Genomic DNA, 22,310 nt, shown 5'->3' with positions numbered 1-22,310 from the left:
GTAGATGGATCAGAACTGTAACAGATGTGCATCAGACATAGGCCAAGTGACTCTGCCCTGATAAGCAGTGATAAAAAAATCCCAGCATGAAAAACGAGAGGCTATATCTAACAAAGACTGATAGAGAAGGTAGTCATTTTCAATTGGAAGATGGGAAGGAGTGGTCTTAGAAGAATTTAGTCCAGGATGAAAAAAAATGAAAATCAACATATAAACAGGTTGAATTAGCTGTAAGGACTAAAGGGTAAAGGCTCAGAATATGTTAAAAACTCTTGCACAAGAAAGAACAAGTATTTAAAATTTAAAATGAAATTCTTGATAAGTTTGCTTTAGAGGGGTATATGGAAGCATTTACAGATGAGAAAAGTGGTGTCACGAGAAAGCAAGAAAAAAATGGAAGGAACATATATTTCAATAATGGATAGCCAAGAAGAAATAGTTCATAGGGATATTCAAGTAAAACAAAATGAAAGAGATCCCATTCAAAATGTCATAGTAAAATGGGACAAATATCTTGAAGCTGTAAGGGAATTATCATTGAAGTCTAGCAGGTAACCTGGAAAATGGGTGGAATTCATAAAAAGCCTCGCAGACACCCTGGTAAATAGTGGAATTCATTTGCATCATACCTTGCAACTGTACAGATTTTGTAGAATATACAGATTTTTGATTCATATTTTTAGTCTGTTTTCCATACAATTGTTGTTTTCTGGCAAATTACTGGCAAATGATTAAAGAATGAAATTAGAAAATGATAACAGACATTTGAGTTTCAGACTTTATACCCTTCAGAAGGTTCACGCCAATGCAAAACCTGTTATTCTAAAAACAATCACAATGCCTATGGTTGGCAAAACATTTAGGCATGGCTGTAGACATACATGTGCCCACTGCTCCTTTAGCTACCCTGTAGCTACTCTCCACAAGACAGTTAAATTCAGAGAGTGCCACATCATCACACCCACCTACTGATGATGATCCTAAAGTGACACAATGGGGTCAGCTTCACAGATTGGTAGTTATCTGACAGATTACATGGGAAAACAGTAAAGGGCGTGCAGTTCATAGGTTCATAGGTTTAGGTTTATACTAGGCTATCTGCCCTAAGGCATTTATAAGCCTAGCCCAAATTATTGTGGCTTACGTATATGAAAAAATACTGTGCCCATTAGTTTGTTGTGCCTCTGTCCAGCAGTGACCCAGAGATGATTCCCGGGGTAAACCTACGATCACCCATCCACAGGTCTAGATTTCTCTTGAACAGAGTCAGCGAGGTGCTCTGCCTCACATGGACCGGGATTTTATTCCACAGCATAGGGAGTCTCTGAGTGATAAATCTATCCCTCCAGCACGTCCTATTTATATCCGTGCTAAGGTTTAAGTCGCTTGCTCTAGTGGTTTTGGTGGATTTGGATTTTTTGAGGTGGAGCATGTCCATTAATTCCGGGTTGGACATGGCCTTGTATGTCAGGCACATGTCACCTCTGAGCAGGCGGTATGCGACTGAATAGAGCTGGAGTTTCTTCAATCTGGCAGCATATGACAGATTTTGGAGTCCCTTTATCCTTTTGGTGAGGAACTTTTGGGGTCTCTCCAATTGCTGCAGATGTCGGGTGAGATACATCCCGAATGGGGCATTGTACTCGATCATTGGTCTGATAAGTGAAGAGTACAGGGGAACAATGACCTCACTAGATCTGGATGTGAATCCCTTCATGATCAGGTGGGCAATGTAGAAGGTCTTTCTAACCACTTTAGCAATGTGAGTGTCAAAGAAAGGCCACTGTCAACCTGGGTCCCCAGGTCCCTGATAACCTCTTCTGTGCTTAGTGGATTGCCACCTATATGGTAGCTTGGGGTTACCTTGTTTTTCCCGAAGGGTATGACTATACATTTTTGGCGTTTAACTTCAGGCCATGGCTCTGGCACCAGCTATCTGTTTCCGTGAGTCCCTTCTGAAGGATATCAGTGTCCGATGCACTTTCCACTATGGCCCAGTTTGCAGTCATCTGCAAACTTTGTCAGCCAAAGTCCTCCCATGTTGGCCTGTACTTCTGAGAAGTAGATGCCAAACAATAGGGGCCAAGGACCGAGCCCTGTGGGACACCACTTGTGACCGGCTTGGAGTCTGACACAGCGCCAGCAACTCTAACCCTGTGGGTTCTGTCCTTAAGCCAGTTTGCAACCCATCTTGTGACATATGGGTTTACATTTAAGCTGGTAAGTTTTTCTACAATACCGAGTGGGGTATTGTGTCGAAGCCTTTGCAAGGTCAAGGTAGGCTGTATGGACTGCCTTTCCCTCATCAATGGCCTTGGTGACTATTTCAAGAAGTCGACCAAGTTCAAAAGGCATGATCTTCCCTTGACAAAGCCAAACTGGGTCGGGTCCAATGTCTGCAAGTCCCCTATATCTTTGTTTATGAGCTCCATTATGATCCTCTCCATAGCTTTGCAGACTAGACTTGTTAAGCTTATGGGCGGTAATTACCAGGGTCCGTGAGGCGCCACCTTTGTGGAGTGGGACCACAGTTGCCGTCACGCCACTCCTTGGGCACGTATCCTGTGGTAAGGCTGAGATTAAACAGCTGCCTTATGTGCGGGTTTAATTCCTCATTTAGCTCGTGTAGCACACAGCCGGGGACACCATCCGGTCCCATTGATGCTGTGTTTTAGCTTTAGAGAGAGCAGCTTTCACCTGCGCATTTGAGATGTCCGGGAGGCTACACTCGGCTGGGATAGTTATCTCTCCTTTAGGGGAGAGGGGTGAAGTTTGCACTGAACCTGTCTGCCAGTATGTTGGCAATGTCTGTGGGTTCAGTGATTTTTGTATCATTTTGGACTAATTCTGAGCATATCTGTGAGTTTCCACCCAGGTTCCTAACATAGCTGAAAAAGGCCTTATGATTGTCCTTTGAATCCATGGCAATTTTTCTCTCAAAATTGGCCTTAGTTGATTTTATGAGTGCTCGTATTTTTTACTAATAATGATCAGGGTGACTTCCCTTTTATGGATTTTGTTCTATCATGTAATAGCTTTCTCCTCTTATTGTAAAGTTTGTTAATGGCTGGGGTCCACCAGACTGGACGTTTGCCCTTTGTGGAAAGAGTCTTGGTTTTATTTGGGATTGCCTGATCCATGCAGTCCTGGAGGTGTTCATAGAAGGCATTTGTAAGGGCTTCCGCAGCTTGGGTTGTGGTTTCCTCTGACTCAGGGGCCTTGAAGGATACCACACCAGTCTTGAGTAGTGTGAAGTTTGCTTTAGAGAAGTTCTTCACTATGGTCTTTTTGTTTGGGGTGGGGGGATGTGGATTTCCAGTGAGATTAGTTTATGATCAGATCTCACCAATGAGGGATATACTTCCGGTGTGGAGCATTTTGTCCCCATGTTTGTGACAATGAGATCTAGTATATTTTCTCCTCTCGTGGGAACAGTGACTAGCTGTTCCATGGCATTTGAATTTATGAACTCCAGGAACCGTTGGGCTAGAAAGTTAGGGCTTGAGTAATGTTCCCAGTCTATATTCGGGTAGTTGAAGTCACCCAATATGATGGTGTTTGGAGATACATTTATACCCTCCAGTGTCTTCAGGAAGGCTGTGTGGGGTTCCTGAGTTTGAGAGGGTGGCCTGTAGCATGCTACAATTTGTAGAGCAGTTTTGCCTATTGTTAGTTGCACCTGGATGGTTTCCAAAGCTTCATGCGTTGCCACCAACCTGGAGGTGTGAGTATCTTTTATGAATATGGATACACCCCCTCCTTTTGTGGAGTGGTCCGGGTTTTGGGGCCGGAACGCATGATATGAGGTAAAACCTAATAGTGCCGGGGTGCTCTCAGGAGCCTTGAACCAGGTTTCAGTTACAGCACAGACATCGATGTTCTCCATAATGAGAAGGGCCTCGAGTGCGTGCATTTTGAGATTTAGACTTCTGGCATTGAGCAGCATTACCCTCAATTTCTTCCCATTTTTGTTTTCTAGGGTGGTAGGTTTAGAATTTGAGCCTTGCCTAAAAAAGGCACTATGGGGGTGGCAAGAGCCTTAGCCAATATCCGGAATCCCAGGGTGACAGGTGCAAGCCGTCCCTTGCGAGCAGCGTGGCTTGTCAAGCATGTCATCCCAGGCAGACAGACACTGGATCCCCTTTGAATGACACCAGACATTAAGCCAATTGTTAAAGCTGATCATCTTGTCTCTATATTGTGGCATCATTCTTGGTGAAGGAAGGATACTGCTCAGGGTTAGGGTCATACCTGCCTGGGCTACATAATCAGAGAGCTCCTCTATGTCTCTTTTCATGCAGTCCAGGGAGGTGCGTCTCAGGTCGTTCACACCAGCATGGACAATGACTGTGTCATATTTGTACTTGCTGTGGAGTGACCCGAGTGCTTGTGTTATGTGGTGGATTCTAGCGCCCGATAGGCAGCTTACTGTGACCCTCTCCTTGTTCAGCCTGGTGAGTGGGACGTCAGTGTGTCTGACTATGGAGTCACCTATGACAAGTATGTTTGGTGTTGTATTTGGCCTTAAGGGCTGTGACTGCTTTGCACACTGCTTTTGTGGTTTATGTGTTGCTTGTGGGGTGTCTTGAGGTAGCAGTTGTTTGGGTGTCTGCTTTGGAGGCCTCTGCTGTTTAGGTAAATTGTTGCACATTATCATTGCCACCAGGTGCAAATGATGGTGCTATTCTATGAGAGGTCCACCCACATGGCCATGAATGTCCACAGTCGATGTCCCACCCCTCTGTGGACCCACAACATATGACACTTCTTTGCCAGTGCAACAGTGTACTGCACTCATCTCAGCTAAACATGGGGTTTCCTGCTACCAGTTCTTCCAAAAACTCCCCACCTGGTTCCTCCTCTGATGATGGCTGTGATCTGTCAGGTACTCTGATGGTGACCCCATGCTATAGCTTTTTTCAGAGAACCATGCTGTGAAGCAGAGAACAGTTGACAAATATCTTGCTGCATGTGTCTGGAACATACTGCAGTATACCATCAGTGGAATCTAAGCAATGGAAGCAGGCTTTCAGCACTCCAAACACACACACTTGAAGATGATGTGGATCTGCACCAGTGCAGTGTTGTATGACATTTCAGCCATGGGTTAATGGCTGCTTATATGCTTCAGCTCCAGGGTGTATCTGGTGTCACCTGCAACACATAATAATGAACAGAGTTATAAATGTCTGCAATCTAGACACTTGTTGGCTTGCTTGTACAACCTGGAGATAGGAGATGTGTGCACTTACCAATCAGACGTTCCTGTGGAAAATCATCCAGCACAAAGTGCTATGTATGTTGGTTAGCATTTGTTAACAGGTTAAGTCTTAAAAGCCTTTTCAGCCATGGTCTGTGTCAAAATGACATTACAACAACATAAACCATTAAGTGTGTCAATCAGGAAAAATAGTAAACACCAAGTAACAGTACATTTAAAAGGCACATACATAAAAACAAATGCTGTTGTTATGCAGGAATTACTGGCATACATCTTACATATGCCAGGTATGGGAATCGTGTGAACTGCCTGGATGACACATTATAAATAATACCCTGTGCAAATGTGCACCACCTGCTAGTTGATGGAATGGAGTCCCTTCTGACTTACATACTGGATACCATATGGACCAGACAGGGCATTGATAACAATCTGGGTATAATCAATAGCGTATAGAACCTCTGGGAAATGTGTCATTTCATAAAATGCCCACATAGTGGTCCATGGGAATCATATATATTCATCAACATACTGAAGCATGACATCAAGGAACTGGCTTGGTATTTCTCATACATTTGCTTGCAAAACTTTTACTGCACTCTCCTGATGGCCACAGGAAAGTCTCTGTAGTAAGGATGATTAATGAAGTACAGATATTACTGTCCACAGCGATAGGCATTCCACATTTCCCATGTGATTCCATGTATAGATGTCACATTTCTACAAATTCCCATATGTTGTCTGTCTACTGGTAATACTCAGGTATGTCCCTGTCATGGAGGTGATGGTTGATCAGTTGTTGACAGACCTATCTCTGAAGCAGGAAGTGAAGATGTGCAAAGCACACTCAAGTGTTGTTTAGCTAAAACAGATGATACTCATAGTATCATATCTTTCTACAGTCTTATTCAGTACACAATGTTCATTACCTTTGATTGCATTCACAGTTCATCTCATTTCTATAATGTCACTCATTTTGCATAGAATTATATAGTCATCATAGTATCAGAGTAGAACACTTGGCTATCGGCCCAAAGGTTGAAAAAACCAAGCAATAACAAATAAAAAACCACCAAAAGCAGGAGCTGGGATGCTAGCAAGTTTATTCTTCTGGTACCTCGGCTAAAAAAAGCCTTCAAAGGAATAACCACTAGCAAACCTGTTTTGCAAAGCTATGGAGAGAATAATCATGGATATCCTAAATGACAACAAAGGTAAACTACAAACACTGGACCCAAATTAGTTTAGGTTTGTCAATGGCTTATTTTGCCCATTCATCCTGATGGAGTTCTTTTAGAAGGTCACCAAAGCAGTGGATGAGGGCAAACTAGTGCATTCTGCCTACTTTGACCTGGCCAAGGCATGTGACACAGTACCCCACTCAGGCATTGTAGAAAAGCTCACTAAACTAGGTATAAACCCCTACATCACCCATTGGATAGTGAGCTGGTTTACAGACAAGACCCAAGAAGTTAGAATAGGGGAGTCTTTTTCCACAAAAAAAAGCATGTTACTAGTGGGGTGCCTTAGAGCTCAGTGCTGGGGTTGCTCCTGTAGGTTCATAGGTTAGTATTAGGCTAACTGCCCTTGCGAGACATTTTAAGCCTAGCCAATTATCCCTTGTGAGACTCAAACCCTGCACCATGAGTTTGCAAGGCAAACACCTTAACCATTAGGCCACCCTCCCAACACTTTCTGTTTGGCATCTACTTCTCTGCAGTCAGGGCTAAAGTTAAGGACCTCTGGCTCCCAGATTTGCAGATGATTGCATTCTGGGTGCAGTCATTGAATTTCCCTGCAAGACATTAAGTATCCTCTAAGAATGCCTGAAACAGACTAATGATTGGTGCTAGAGTTCATAGGTTCATAGGTTCATAGGTTCATAGGTAAGTACTAGGCTATCTGCCCATGGGCATTTATAAGCCTAGCCACAGAGTGATGGCTTTCACCTCCCCATTAGATTAGGACCCTGGGCTTCTGTCAACAGGGCTCCTGAAGTGTTCCCAGGGTAGAGCTTATGATCACCCATCCACTCATCAAGATTTCTCTTGAAGAGGGTCAGAGAGGAGCTCTGTCGAATATGGATTGGGATTCTATTCCAGAGTGAGGGGAGTCGCTGGGACAGGAATCTATCCCTCCAGCATGTCCTGTTTATTGTTGTACATAAGTTCAAGTCGCTAGAATGAGTGGTTCTGAGGGATCTCGTTTTTTTGAGGTGAAGCATGTCCTAATTAGCTCAGGGTTTGACATGGCCCTATAGGTCAGGCATAGGTCACCTCTGAGCAGACGGTAAGCGACTGAGAAGAGCTGGAGCTTTTTTAGTCGTGCTTCATAGGGTCATTACAGGGAAGCAATGCAGTATTTGGATTTGGAATGTTTTGTGGGAGAAGGTCATAAGGTTGAGTTCAAGCCATTTGTTAAGGAAACTGCAGTTAATAACTTTCTTATGGTTGATAGCATGCACGCCCCTCATTTGGTGGCGTCATTGCCATATGGTGTATATTTACATATAGCTAATAATACTTCACATAAGTCCAAGCTGGGGGATGAGTTTACTAAAGTTAGGGCAAAATTACTCAGCAGGGGTTATGATGGAAACATTCTAAATTCGGCTGAGAATAAAGTTAGAAGAGCTTTAGGGATAGCCTACACCGAGGAAGTGGACAATTGTGTAAGGAGATATTATACAAATCAGGACAGGAGGAGAGGAGAGAATAAGGACAAAATATTTTTTGTGAACAAATTTTTCCCTTTTTCGGACATCCTTGGGAAACTAGTAGATAGGTAGGTTTTGGCCTATAATTAAAAATGATGTCAGTTTGAAGGGATTGTTCTCTGAAAGGTTCACTTTCTCATATAGCAGGTTTATGAATTTGAAAGAACTGCTTAATATGGGTAAAGTGTTAGTGAAAAATGTAAGAAAAGGGAGTTTCCCTTTCGCTAGGTGTAAAATGTGCCACAAGATTAGAAATGTGAATGGGGTTAACATAAATGGTAGGTCTTATAAAGCTCTGGATCAGTATAATTGTGAATCTTGGGGTGTGGTTTACATCATCAGTTGTGGTTGTTCCCCCATAAAGTGGTATATAGGACAAACCAAGAGGGCAGTGAAAAAATGGATTATGGAACATTTGGGGGATATCAGGAGGGGCAGATTGGAAAGCCCTGTAGCAGAACATTTAAAAAAATGTCATGGGAATTCGGATTCCACTTTCTTTTCTAGTGTGTTGGCCAAGCCCATAGCTCGTCCGGGTGAGGAAGTTTTGAGTAGCTTGATGTTATTAGAGACAAAATGCATTATTAATTTTGGTACTTTGTATCCTGGTGGATTAAATCTGGACATTAACATAAATGTGGGGTAAGCCGTATGTCATTTTTAGTAAATTGTAATATTTTAAATTGAATATTTTTTCATGTGTATTGTGGAATGTATTGTCACTGTAAATATTTGCATTGTCACTTTAAATCTCTGCACTGACACTTTGGGAACTCATTAATTGATGTTCAATTATTTGATTAAGTATGGTATAAAATATGAGCCACATGGTGTATTAATTATTCCTTGAAGGCATAAGCCGAGGTACCTGATGCACCAGTAAAGAATTATTCTTTCTTCTCTGAATTCTTGTGTGTTTTTTGGCATAGACAGTAGTTTGTGGTTTTCAACCTTTTCAGTGTTACTGTTTAGAGTGCTAGAGAGCAGGGATTCAAGATTCATGGTGTAAATACATCTCTCGCACTCTGCACTAGAGTGAGTTAGTAGTAGATGGTTGTCAATGTACAGGAGGCAGTTGCTATACTGCCTCAGGAGACCCAAGTCAACAAGGCTGGCAGGGGAAACAAGGGTAATCCAACTATCCATAATGCTAGGTCTAAAGAACTGTTATCACAAAGTGGGTGCTTTCAGGACTGATTTAGGTAGTGCTCTGTAGATGGGTGTTTCTGAATGGGTTTTTGCCTGATGGAATTTGATGAAAACAATTAACAGTAAGACTATTTGCAAAGGTGAGTTTGATGTCAATTAACAATTATATGTAAAATAAATTTTAGCTGTATTTATCTTTTTAATTCTGAAAAAACATTCAGATGTGATGCACAGCTGAATAGGTGTTTTTTTTTCAAATGTGAAACTGTGCATAGTGTAGGGGGCTTCACAAGTGTGCTGTTCATACAAATTGAAAACTGGCAAAGCAAGACATATGTATAGACACTGTCAAGCCATGTATGAAAACAACTAAAAAGAATCAAAGGCTAGCTTGAATGTCATGAATCATAAAGCGAAAGAAATTAAAATAAATTGCCATCTGTGATGCCCCAGATGCAAACTTATAATTTTGCTTTTGTATGAGGCCTTCTCTGGTTCAGTAAAGTGAAAAATAAAATGCTACATGGTTGCAGTCAACGTCATGTACATAAAGTATTTTTTCTCAAAGATTAATAAAATATAATAGACTCATTGACTTAAAAGAAGATATTTCCTGTAAATAAAAATGTCAGCCTCCCCTGCAGATTAGGTCATTGAGGAAAGTGGCACAGCTGCGTAAGAGTCATCACTCTGCAGTGACTGTTGGATTTATTGTGTGGACTATACTTTTATGTTTCTTAGTTTACTCTACTCCTGAGGCCTAGAATAATCAATAATAAGGGACTGTATCAGATTCAGTGAATGCACCAGAACAAACATCAGATTTTTACGTTTCAAAATACTGTTGTTTATAATGCATGTTATTGAATTTCCCCAGCGTTCACTTTTGCAATTTAAGTTGCAATGATTACGGGCCCAGTTCCAAATGACTTGCTCTCAGTATAAGTGACTTACTCCAGTGTAAATCGGCCCTGATTCTGAAAAGATTGTTCTCAGTGTAATTGACTTACTTTGGTGTAAAGTTTATCTATAAATAGGCCTACACTGAGGGGGGGGGAGGGGGGGGGTCATATTGCAAAAGCTTTCTGAGTAAATTCTAAGAGCAAGTGTTGTGTAATCTGGCCCTATGGATCACATTTACAAGAAATAAATCTTAAGAGGTCAACTGGCTGGTTTGCTACTGACACTTCTGCTGTAAACTGTATGAAAGAATGCAGAAATAGTAAATAACATGTATTTCTTTAATCTTTTTTTAGCCTGCCCATACAACACTAAACAGAGGTATTTATCTCCAACGTGACCCAGGTGCTTTGATATTGTTAAGTGAGTTGTTCAGTCACATATTCTATTACTAGATGTAAGAATTTAAGCCAAGGCTGTAAACTGCCACATTTTACTATTTTGCTGCCTTGTCATTTAATCTACATTGGGTAAGAACAGTATCTAACTAAATGCAAACGTTTGAAAATTTGTCATTTCTATCACATCAAGTCTGATCTCTCAATATATCTTCAGGATTAGATCCCAGATGTGTAAAATGTATCAACCAGGGCTGTGACTGCTCCTCCACTGTTTTATAAATCATGTTTCCCACTATCAAAGGTGATAAAATGTTATCTCAATGTATTGTTATATTAATTGAACATATCTGATGTTTTTCAGTATTTGTCTCTGTCTAGGAGTAGTTGCTATTCTGTCATTTATTAATGGGCAAAACCAATATATCTGTACCACAACCTAGTACTGCCATTAAAATCTGGCTGTTTAGGACAGACAGTTATGGTTATAAACTACTAGTCAGTTTTATCTTGTAGTTTGAATCCCTCCTTCCCCACTTGTTTTCCCTCACATATACAAGGTACAGTGTTTGATTCTGACTTTTGGTAATTGCCTAAGCGTATAATAGTCTGTATTTACCTATGAACCTATTCATGCAAGTCTGTTAACAGACAGTGTTTCTAGGTTACTGCTGAACAGTTATGCTTGTTGCCAGCAGGATTACCCATTAATAAGTAAATACAAATAAACAAATGGCATGAGAGAGGTATTGGCTATGTTGCTGAGATGCAGAGATCAGATGGCAGCAGTTAGGTTGAGGTTTTGTCCTCTAAGTTAATATTTATGTCTGCCTGACTCCTGTAACCATTGCATGTGTATTTATCCATTCTTCAGCTTCATTAAGGCATCACCATTGACTTGCAAATGCCTTTGCCTTCAATAATTGGAGTCATCCTACCCAGACCTTTACACTGCTATTGTGTTCCTAAGGTGAGATTTGCAGCGAAGCAAAATGGACATATAAAGCAGAGCTCTGTGCAAGTCAAAGGTCTTTTATTGTCTGATGGACAAGGTGGCAAAACTTGCAACAAGAGCTCCATATTTCAGTGTAAAGAATCTCCATTTTAAAATGTACAGGTGTGTTAGGAAGGTACAACTATAAGACAAAGGTTAAATTAACACAGTATAGGTGGTACCTCACAATTCAACCACCTCACAACTTAACCGTTTTGCAATTCAACAACGCTTTCAGCCACCCAGGCGTCCCGCAATTCAACTGCCATCTTGCAATTTGACCCAGAAAGGAGGCTGAAAATGTTTTCATTGTTTCCTGTTGTTGTGTTATTTAGGTAGTGTAGTTGTTTCCTTTGAGTGCTGCGAAGAAGTGAATAAATGGGGCTAAAGTAGAATGATACTGGCAGGAAAAATAAATGATTGAGCATTGAAAAGAAGAAAGAAATAGGTAAAATTGAGAAAGGAAGTAACATAGGATGAATAGCAGAACAGTATGGCATGCCTAGGTCTACCATCTCAACATTTTGGAAAAATAGAGACATCATCATGGGTGCTAAGGTGTCAAAAGGAGCTGCAAAGGTTTTGTGGAAACACAGAAAAACAATTCATGAAGATATGGAGAATATGCTTCTTGTTTGGATCCAGGAGAGGCAGATGAAGGGAGATCCAATAACTCAGACCATAATCTGTGTGAAAGCTAAGCTCATCTTTGAAGACCTACAGAAAAACTCCAGGAAGTAGCTCACAGCAAACAGAGGAATTTAAAGTAAGTAGGGGGTGGTCCCACAGATTTAAAAAAAGAAGTGGCATCTACAATGTTCTGAGACAACGAGAGACAGCTAGTGCTGACAAAGAAGGTGCACAGAAACTTGTCAAGGAATTTGAATAACTGATAGAGAATGCTATCTGTCAGAACAGATTTTAATTGCAATGAAATGGGGCTTTTCTGGAAGAGATTGCCAAGTAGAACTTATATAACCCAAGAAGAAGCTAGGATTCCAGGTCACAAGCCAATGAAAGATAGGCTCACACTCCTGCTGGCAGTAAACACCAGTGGAAACTTCAAGCTAAAGACCCTGCTGGTGTATGACTCAGAAAAACCAAGATGCTTTGGAAAAAAGATTATAAAATCAAAACCACCTGTAATGTGGAAATCAAACACCAAAGCTTGGGTAGACCAGACAGTTTTCAAGGATTGGATTTTTGAGGAGTTTTCTCCAAGTTTCAAGAAGTACCTGACAGAGAACAATTTGCCAACAAAAGCTCTTCTGCTTCTGGACAAAATCTCTGCCCACCTATGAGAGTTAGAGGAAATTCTTCAGATAGACCGATTTCATCAAGGTTCATTTCCTGCCTCCCAGCACAACTTCTCTCATTCAACAACACAAAAGCACTCTTCTCAAGGTTCTTCAACATGACCCATTCATAGGTTCATAGATTAGTACTAAGCTAACTGCCCTTGCGAGCCATTTTAAGCCTAGCCAGTTGTCCCTTGTGAGAGTCAAACCCTGCACCTTGTTGTGGCAAACACAAACACCAACCTGTAGCCACCCTTCTTCAGATAAAACACTGAAGGAATTCTGGAAGACTGAGTTCAACATTCCTCATGCCATATCATTCATTAAAAGTGCCTTTGAGTTTCGCAGAAAGCCTTTTGTGCAGCCTGGAGGAAACTGGTTCCTTCCTTTTCCCAGGGTGAAACTGTGGATGAAGCAGCTGAAGCGCTGCAAGACATCTTTTCCACAGGAGAGCACCTGGACATAGGGGAGGTGGATGAGGCGGATGTGGAGGAACTGCTACATGACATGACGATGAGATCACAATGGAGGAACTTACAGCACTTTGCAGTAAACAGTTCAAAGAAAAAGAAAGGGAAATATCTTCTGAAGATGAGGACACCTGGGAAAAGGACCTATGCCAACAGCTTGCATTAAAGAACTTTTATCGAAATGGGAGAAGGTGCAGGTGACAGTCTTGGAGTGGCAACCCAACACTGGTGACATCAACAGGATGACAGACCTTTTTAACAACACAATCCTGCATCACTTCAAGACCATCCTGAAAAAGAGGGAGAGAAAAGTCACCTTGGACAAAATTTTTTTACCTACACCTGCCAAAAAAATGTATTTATTTATTGACATTTGTTGACTGGTAAAGTCCACTGGGTCAGATAACCCATTTTCAGTGGAGGCCCGGGGAGAAAAGCTCCATATAATATTTACAGTTTTAGCAAGATAGTAAATACTTACAGTTTTAACAAGATAATACACGTTACATTTGTTTTAGGAAACATACACATTTGAAGGTTACATTTGTTGCAGGAAACATACCTTTTTGAATTAACAGAACACTTACAGTATAATATAATATGACATAGTAAAGTTAGTATGCATAAGGTTACCTATGTACAAGATAAATTTGTCTGTTTTGAGTTTTTTGAATATCTTATTTTTGTTTAATCGGAAGAAAGCAATTCTAGGGTGGTGGGACCAGGCAGGACAGGGTGAAGAAGACTCCCCTTCCTACAAATAAAGACTATGTGGACTCTGTAAATAGTGTAAATATGGTGACTCATGTTCAGTTTTTGCCATGGACACTGGTGGGGCCGGTCAGAGAGAATGGGCACAAGGGTATGACGCTGACTCACCTGAATGAATGAGCTAAATAGGGGATGCACTGAGCAAAGTCCTGGAGATGGATTAAAAAAAACAGACACACCAGTACACACTGCATTGTATGTTATTATTTCTTTTTGGGTTGTGGATAGGAAACTGCTGTAAGATGTTTTAAGTTATAATGTTGTTATTTCTTTTTGGGGGGTTGAATAGGAAACTGTTATAAGATGTTTTAAGTTACAATGTTATTTCTTTTCGGGGTGTGGCTAGGAAACTGTTGTAAGATGTTTTAAGTTATAATTTATATCTCATTAAAGTGAACTAAATAAAACATTAATCATAATCAGAGACAGATATTGATTTCATAACTGTTATCATGCAATGATGTAATGAGCATGCATTTTCAAAGGACAAAAGCAAAACAAAAAGACACACTGGTACCGTTACAGCAGCAACAAACATCCCAGTTGTGTAAGCCAAACTGAGTAAGAATCTCAATGGACCATAAAAAGAACTTTCATTAAAAATCGGTCAAGCACTTTCATCCCAAATACACTTGGGACTGCTTCATAACTAATTAAACACCAAACCAACACTGCTTAAATACTTATTTTACAAAATTGAATAGGATCATGTGACACCGACAATGTTCATCCAAAAAGGATACCTAGTTCAGAGCCCATTAAAAAGTGTGAACAAGTATTAAGAAAATAACGGAGGAAGCAAAAGCCAGATGAATAAGGGACTCTTGGCATTTTCTTTCTAAAATTAAAAAAAGAGTGGTATAGTGACAATTGTAGTTGTAACACTGTAGAAATGGTAGATCTTTTTACATCCATACCACATGAAAGAGGTTTGGGACTTTTTTACGAGGCAGTTAAAGAACTGACCAGATTGAACAATACCTTAGTGAATTTTGCAGTGGAAGTTATGGAAATCATATTGGTTAACATTTTTTTTACCTTTCAATGGGAACTTTTAAGCAAACCAAGGGTGTTACAATGGGGTCAAGTTGTGCACCCATTTACACCAACTTGTTCTTATAACCTTTGGAAAAAAAGTTTGTCTTTACTTAAAAATGTAAGGAAGGGTGGTACATCTATTTACGTTACCTGGAATGAAATTGTTATTCTTTGGAAAATCTCATCACAGGAATCAGAGGACTTTGTAGAGTTATTAAACAGTGTTTGTTCATATTTTAAATTTACTTCTACCTCCTCAAATAATAGTATAGACTATTTAGATGCTCCTTTATACAAAGACATTCCTAACTGTACCTTTGCTTTAAAGATTTTTAGAAAGGACACATTTTCTAACAGCTACTTAGACTATCAAAGTAATCACCCCTAGTACACCAAAAGCAACATTTTCTAGGGACATTTAGTTTGAGCCGTGAGAATGTGCTAGAACTTAACAAATTTCAAGTTTGAGCTTGATAAAATTTTCAGATGTTCCTTAAAAGGGCGTACTCCCAGGACTTGCTATGTAAAAGAGGTGAAGATGTTCTCAAAGGATGGGGTTCTAGATTTAAGCTGCTTTTTGGGGATGACACCTAACTGTTTCAAGGTAGCATAAAAGACAATAGAAAAGATGGTGAGAAGCTAAATTTTAACAACAGCATGGTTGTTCCCATTGGTTTTGGTTCCAAGGAGATAAAAGATATAATTTTCAAAGAAATTGGATTATTTTAGGATAACCCTGAAATTTTTGAGGTCTTATGGAGTAGAGAGAATTTTGTTTTTAAAACTGGTAGAAACTTCAGATATTACTTTGAACAAGTAAGGCCCCCCCATAAACTCCAACTCTAAAGAAACCCCTTGCTGTGGAGTATTCAAACAATGTCCCTATATTTTAGAAGAGCTTACTGTTTCCCTACAGAATGTTCCCTTCAAACATTTTTTGAAAAAAAGGTAATTGTGCCACTAAAGGTATACTTGACATTGCTATTTGTAACAAATGTGGATTTTTATGTGGAAAAGGCAGAAAGACAGTTGAGAAAAAGAATTTATGAACATCTTTACACGATTTCTAAAGAGAATCCCAATAATGCTCTATTCAAGCACACTTTGATATGCACCAGTTTCACAAATTTCAGTTTTGATATTCTTGACATTATCCCAAAGAACCCACTGGCAGTTTGGTGGGAGTTGAATATTGAAAGACGGAAATTACAGTGGCAATTAAAAATAAATTCCACTATACCCCCCGATTTAAATAAAAACCTTTCAATTCTTCCTGTTTTAAAGATTAAAGCTCAACATTTATAGCACAGGATCATTGAATTGTGTTTATATATATGTCACTCCTCAACATGGTTGTTTTTTCATATACATATTTTTATATACATTTTTTCACACACATTTCTTACATATTTGTATTTTTGGGATATTGCAGGCACTGTATTTTAAGCAAGCTCTGACTTTTTCGGATAACGACCTGGCTTTTGCTTCCTCTGTTATACTCTTAACACTCGTTCACATGTTTTAATGGGCTCTGAACTAGGTATCCTTTTTTGGATGAACATTATTGGTGTCACATGATCCTATTCAATTCTGTAAGAGAAGGATTTTAGCAGGGTTGGTTTGGTTTTTAATTAGTTCTGAAGAAGTCGCAAGTGTATTTCAGATGAAAGTGCTTGACTGATTTTTAATAAAAGTTATTTTTATGGTTCATTGGGTTTTTTACTCAGTTTGGCTTACACAACCAGGAAGTTTCTTTCTGCTGTAACTGTACTTCTATGTCGTTTGTTTTGCTTTGGCTACAAGTGTTTTCATTGGAAGATACTTTGTACACTTTATTTCTTTTTACAAGTATTTTAGCTGGACAGGAAACATGTTAGCCTGCATTCTTAGATGGATTTAACATCAAATAAATTTGTATTTGGCATGTGAGCCATAGATTTAGGAATACAGTAGTCCTCCATTCTTTCCTCCATCCCTCCTCCACATCCTCTCATCCATTTAAGTGATGTTCTACATTTCAAATCATGGTGAGCTACAATTTTTTTATTTTTTAGTGTATTTTTTAATTTTGTTTGAGCTGGAAAAGAATTAAACCATTTTCCATACATTTCTATGGGAAATGGCGTCTCACAATTCAACTGTTTCTCAATTCAATCGCTGTTCCTGAACAGATTATGGTTGAATTATGAGGTACCTCCTGTACATTTTTTGTTAAATCAAACATTTACTCATACATTGTCACACAGCACTGCACAGAAAACCAAAATTAGAAATATTGCATATTCTTTCACTAGCCGCGGTGGTACAGCGGTAGCATTGTTGCCTCACAGCAAGAGGTTCTCCTGTTTGATTCTTGGCTGGAGTGCCTTCTGTATGGAGTCTGCATGTCCTCCCCGCGGTTGAGTGGCCTCCGAAAGACATATGTGAATGGGCGTGCCTTCGCTGAAGGTTGGGTGTCGGGCTAGCAACTCGGCACCATAAAAATCGACTGCCAATCATTAGCAGACTGGAGTTCCGCTGTGGCGACCCCTAACTGGGAAAAGCTGAAAAGACAAACAACAACATATTCTTTCACTGGAGGTAATAGACCTTGGAGGGTTACATACATTATCGTTTTAGATATCTACAACATATTTGTCATAGGTGCTGCACAAAAATAGCAAACAACTCAGATATGGCCTTAGGGTGGTAGCAGTCATAAAACACTAGATGGGCAATATAATGAGGATTATACAGGTCCTAGTGGTACTACCACAAGATTATATAAATTAAATTTGTGGGTCACATTTGGGTAGCATGGCTAGGCTTATAAGGGCTCTGGTGGTTGTTAGTCTATCTGTACTATATGAATACCACCTCAGGTCTCCTCTGAATATAGGCCATAGTCCTAGTGGGAATACCACAGGATTATAAAAATGAAATTTGTGGGTCACATTTAGGTGGCATGGCTACTCTTATAAGGGCCCTTGTGGTTGTTAGCCTTGTATACACCTATGAACCTATAAACATTTTATGCACTAGGTTCAGTTCTTCTAAATCTCTTTTTAAGTGACTATACAGAATGACTTTAAGAGAAAAACTATACTTCTGCTTTAGCTTTCAGAAAGACCTGCATTAGCTCTACGGTATAAAAATAGACGCAATGAAGAGTTGGGAGGATGTTTCAAAATAGGACAGCTTAAATAAAAACAAATGCAGACTAAGTGAACAATAAAGACCAAGGACAAAATTCAGACATCTGAAGGCAAGCAGTAACAACAGCAAAGTGTACAGTTGTGTCAGCATGGTCATATCAGAGGACCTAAAGGTAAACAAATGATGAAAGGAAACAGCAAACAGAACAGGAAACACCAAGAAGACAACTACTAGATCATTTTTAATTTGAACAAGCAGTTGATAATGCCTCCTATCCAAAGTGCTGCACACAGTCTTGAGAATTTAATTTCTACAAAGGTATAGAAAGAAGAAGGGTGTTTACAGAGTTCAAACAGTGCACAGTCTACAACCGAGGACATATAACAATTTATTAAATGAACTTCATATTATTCATCTGAGCAAATGAGGCAGGAAGAACATAAAACACAATGTTACTTGATTTTCTTGAGGTAACTAGTCAGATTGGTACAGAAATGAGGCTTTTCACTCTTCCATAAGTGACCCAAATTCTGGAATGGATGCAGATTATTTGGTTAGTCAGATTACATCTTCTGTCAGTAGACTGTTGCCATTTTGCTGGTGGGGAGGAAGGAAGGCATGATTACATGTGGTTGCCTGCCTCTAAATGGATGCCAGATATATGATCACCTGAGGAATTACAAACAGCAACAGGTATCAGGTGAGGCATTATCTATATAATGAAAAAGAGGCAGAAAGGGATGGACTTCCAAGATAACATTGAGTTCAACAGAACTAGGAGATGGCCTTTAAGCTGAAGATCAAATTGATAGCTTCACCCCTACATACCCAAGTCCCAGTCATAAAGAAGGTGACACAGGTACAGCTGATCTCCTTGGAAGACTGACTTGATCAATTAGGTTGGTACTGCCATGGCATCAGTAAAACTTATAAAAGCTGTATTAGTGTTGGGTAGCATAACTGCCATTGATGCTATAAGAAGACTGTGGTATCTTTCCCTACACCAGGTGCTTGGATTCATTTTCCATTATAAGATAGTGCTTCGATCCTGAATTTGTTTACTTCATATGAGACAATAAACCATGTTCTGTACCAACTGCCTGATTTGGTGGAAGCTCAGGTGGATGTAAGAGATTCAATGGCACTTATCGAAAAAAGGAGGGCAATTGTCATGGTATACTGACCAAGTTTCTCCCTAGTCAATATGAATACCACCTCAGTGAGTCTAACCCAGACAAAAACATACAATAAATAAATATGAGAACTCTGCAGAAACATCTGAAGAGGATAGAAAACAGCACAAAAGAAACCAATACTTTATTTACAGATAGGATGCTGCATACATGACATGTCTTTCTGAAAAGAATGGGAGTAAAAAATAATGAAAGAAAACAAAATTTCATAGGATGCATTGAGATAATTCTTTAGACGTGTGTATATGAAAGGGGAGATAGGCAACAGGAAATTGCTACTTGCATAGAATCTGCTGTTGAGGAAAGCAGATGCAACAAGTAGGCCAAACTGTGCGCATCTGCCATCTGTATGTCTTTGGTTTTTATCCCAGTACCATATCTCAGTATGCTTAGACTACAGCAATTCCAGAATCAATACTATCCATAATTAATTAATTAATTTAATTAATGGCATTTGTTGTCCGGTAAAGTCCACTGAGCTAAACGAAGACCATTTTCATTGGAGGCCAGGGAAGAAAAGCTCCAAGGACACATAAAGAACTGACATAAAGTTTCAAATAAAGTTACAAGCAATTTCAAACATATCAAGGAAATTACATAAAAGACAATATTAAAATAGTATGGAAAATAGTTAAAATATTATACTTAACATAAAGATTAGACATAGTCATTGTGCTGGGAATAATAACATGGCATGTACAAGGCAAAAACATAGGTCAGTGTTATACAGTTATGTGACCAAGGAATGTAAGTAAATTCAGGTATTACATTGAATCAACAATAAACATTATGAAGAGAGAAAACCATAGGAACATAGAACACAGAAGTAGGAGGAAAGTGGGATAAGGGAGGTGAAAGGCGAAGAAGAAATGGTTAGGACGTTAGGAGAATCAGAGGAAAGTTTGTTAGGAGTTATCATGGGCAAGAACTAGATAAGAACAGATTTAGGTTTGGTTGGTAGAATTAAGTAATGGCAGAGGAAGCAACTGAGCAGTTACATGTCCTTTTGGAGAGGTGGTGATTATACAGTGCAGTTTTGAAGTTAGAAGGGCTTTGTTGTATACAAATAGAAGTGGGTAGGTCATTCCATATTCTAGCAATATTCCAGGAATATAAAAATTTACCTACAGGTAATTTGGGTTTATAAACTTGAAGAAGAAATTGGTGTTCAGATTGCAAAAGCCTAGTGGGATTGTAGGAAGCTAAGGACAGGGCATAATACTTCTCTCTTAACTGTACTGTGAAATTAGTTGCAGGAAGCTTTACATAATTGTAATAATGGATCTGTAATATTTTTTTCTTGCATTTATCAATCCATCACTATTTAAAAAAATATTCTAAGAATATCATTTGATGTCAGAACAACCAATAACTCCTACTCTTTGCATTTCTAGACTTTTATTGTTATCCTGCATGGACATTCTCAGAAAGAAAGCAATGCTATAAGTTTACTGTAACTGTAATAGCAGAATGTCATTCTACTAATCATGATGTTATATACGAAGACTGTCTTATATGAACATAGAACTATAGAATGACAATGTTTTATGAAGTCATACTGCTTGTTCTCATTGTGACTCCAGTAAGGCAAATGACAACAGAGTAGATCATTTGCTTTTGATACTCCTAGACAACATGTTAGATGCATCTCTAGGTTCATCGTTTCAAAGGTGTTTACTAGGATAATGACCACAAGGGACTTTTTAAGCCTAGCCATGCATCCCAAATCTCTGACAACTTCTGGTACTCCTTGTGACGTCCCTCCTCTGGGCAGTGATCAAAGTCTCAGTCCTCACCACAGACACCGGTGAGGGACATTCACTTGGAACAAAAATAGATGCACACAGTATTTCCCGATGCAGCTTTCTGCACCAAGCACAATTCCCCTTAACAGCACACAGGGAGCATACTCAATCCTAGGGCTGTGTTTCCCTCTCTCTCTCTCTCTCTCTCCCTCCATGCCCCTAAATAAGACTCCCACTGACACAGTCGTAGAGTTAAGTCCTCAACCGAGTGTTCCAAGCCAAGTCCTCCACCTCCCTCTCTGTGAAACCAGTTCTATGTCCCTGCTCCAAGAACCTAACACATACATACTCTTTGGGATTTGATTTTCACACACACACACACACACACACACACACACACACACACACACACACACACACACACACACACACACACGCACACACGCACACACACACCTGAGAAAGGCTGGCAAAGATTTACCAGCTATGCCCCTCTGCCCAGACTATAAGGTAGATGCTACCACCAAAACACTCCAAAGTCAGCTACTCTAACACTCTTACAAGCGTACCCAATTATACTGAGTAAAATTAATACTAATACAAATGGTAGTGTTTGACCAATGCAGCAAGGCTTTCAGGAGCTGCCTCAGTGTCACCAAATAAATATAAGTGCTCTAAAATATTTTCTAAAAGACCAGCCACAATGAAAAGTTTAAATGTGTTTAATAATAAATTAAAAAAGAACATGAAAATGCTAAATATATATTTACAATAAACACCAGAGTTTCAATCACATGAAATATTAAACATAACATAGATGGATAGATTCACACAGATATAGAAAAACAGTGATTAACTAATCTCCCTGTATTTTCCAGACTGATCTAAATAATTACTGTCCCTTAGTTCACTTACTAGAGCAAGACAAGATGATGTGGGTGAGGGGTCCTTCTTTGTCAGGTTTCACAAACAGACTGCCCTGAGACTTCTGTCTCATCTAGTAGTAAAACATAATTTCAGTGCTGGATTACAGAATGACATCACATACATCTGTGCACCTGACTTCTGATTCCCACACTACCCTGTTTACTAGAATCTGAACCAGAATCTAGCACATATGTGTCATCATACACACAAATAGAGCTTTGCTAAGCTGTCTTACCACATCTAGAAGCTATAAAAGTATTTCAAAAGCTTTCACCCTTCCAGAATTGCAATTGGTTCACCCCTAAGGACAATACAGTAGGATTCCTAGTCCTGATTTTTACAGACATTTTGTCTC

The sequence above is a fragment of the Protopterus annectens genome, chromosome 2.part1 (genome assembly GCF_019279795.1).
Source record: "Protopterus annectens isolate FY-2018-M chromosome 2.part1, PAN1.0, whole genome shotgun sequence".
Taxonomy (NCBI): Eukaryota; Metazoa; Chordata; order Ceratodontiformes; family Protopteridae; genus Protopterus; species Protopterus annectens.
The sequence above is the reverse complement of the archived record's forward strand: the minus strand, read 5'-3'. Positions refer to the sequence as shown.